Here is a 1,454-nt window from a genome sequence, read left to right on the forward strand (position 1 = left end):
CATACCTAAACCAAAAAAAAGTCTTAATCTCTAGATTGAAGGCTGGGGACTGGGGTGTGCCCCTTTGTTAAAAGAAAAAGAGGAGAAGAAGGAAGAGGAAAAAGGGGGAAGGAAGAAGGAGGGAGGGACGGATCAAAGAGGATTCCTCATCTTTCCACAGTGTCCATTTCTCCATTTATAAATCTATGACCTGGTCCTGCCATTCAGCACTAATGAAGGATTCACACTGAAGAATACAATAGTCACTAACATATGCACAAAAAGCTTTAAAAACTATGTGAAGATGGGTGCTGGTGATAGTACGTTCTAGTCTGTTCTTTTCATACAATGTTTCTACTATATAATCCCCAAGAAAATATATACGCATCTGCAACTTCTTTTTTGTTGTTGTTGTTATTTAATGCAACACTTTCATGATTTTTGTTACGCAGCAAACATTGAGTGTTTACCTCTTACTCTGTCTCCAGTATACCTTTCCCACACGAGGTAAAAGGCAAAAGTCTGGCTGGTGTACACCAAGTTCGATCATGAACTATTGCTGTTAAAGTCAAAAATAAGTTTAAGGAGTCTATGGCCATGTCACCCTGAACAAGCTCGATCCCGTCTGATCTCGGAAGCTGAGCAGAGTCGGGCCTTGTTAGCACTTGGATGGGAGACCACCTAGGAAGACCAGGTGCTATAGGCTTAAAAAGTAAAAAATAAGGGATTGTAAGCTGACAAGGTCCTTGCAATCTGTGAGGTCAACCAAGGGTTGCCTCGCCTAAAAGAAATAAAATAAAAATAAATAAAAAAATAAAATAAACTTATGGAAAATGTTCCTGCAGCACTTGCTGATTACAACTTTGATTTAGATGTACTCTACTGTTAATCATCTACTGATCTTGTCCTCTTTTTAAAAAATTTAAGAGATAAAAAAAGGAGGAAAGATGTAAAATATAAGCATAGAGTAGCAGTGGGGTGTGTGTGTGTGTGTGTCTATGTATGTATGTGTGTGTGTTTTGCGGAGGAATCCTCAGCTTTAGGGAACCATCTTCCTCAAAGGCATAAAAGTATCCTTGTTGGGTTATCAATGGAAATGAAAATGGGCATTAGTTACTAAAAGAAATTTTGCCTGAAAATTTGACTATGCATTTTACAGGAAGTCAACAAAATACTGTCATAGATTCTACCTCAGACTCATAAGGACTTAGGAGCTCCGAGCCTCTTCTGCTATCTCTCTGACCCTGTCCAACACCCCCCAGAGGCCAGCAACTTGCCAGTATTGAGTTAGCCTGTCCATGATCATTTCGTTAGAAAAGTATTTTCTTCTGTGAGTCCAAATTAACTATCCCCACTTTAGTTCTGTTACTATGCTGAAAAATCTTCCTCCTCTTCCATAGAACAGCCTCTGAAATGTTTAACCCATTTTGTCATTTTCTCAGGTTCAATGGACACATGCCTCCAGGTATTCCTAA

The 1,454-nt window shown here is 39.1% G+C and overlaps 1 pseudogene; it reads left to right on the top strand.

Moving 5' to 3' along the window:
* Nucleotides 1-566: 566 nt before the first annotated feature.
* LOC112482573 lies at nucleotides 567-685 on the top strand (annotated as a pseudogene).
* The last annotated feature ends 769 nt before the right edge of the window (nucleotides 686-1,454 follow it).

The sequence above is a fragment of the Pteropus alecto genome, unplaced genomic scaffold (genome assembly GCF_000325575.1).
Source record: "Pteropus alecto unplaced genomic scaffold, ASM32557v1 scaffold185, whole genome shotgun sequence".
In the NCBI taxonomy this organism is placed as follows: domain Eukaryota; kingdom Metazoa; phylum Chordata; class Mammalia; order Chiroptera; family Pteropodidae; genus Pteropus; species Pteropus alecto.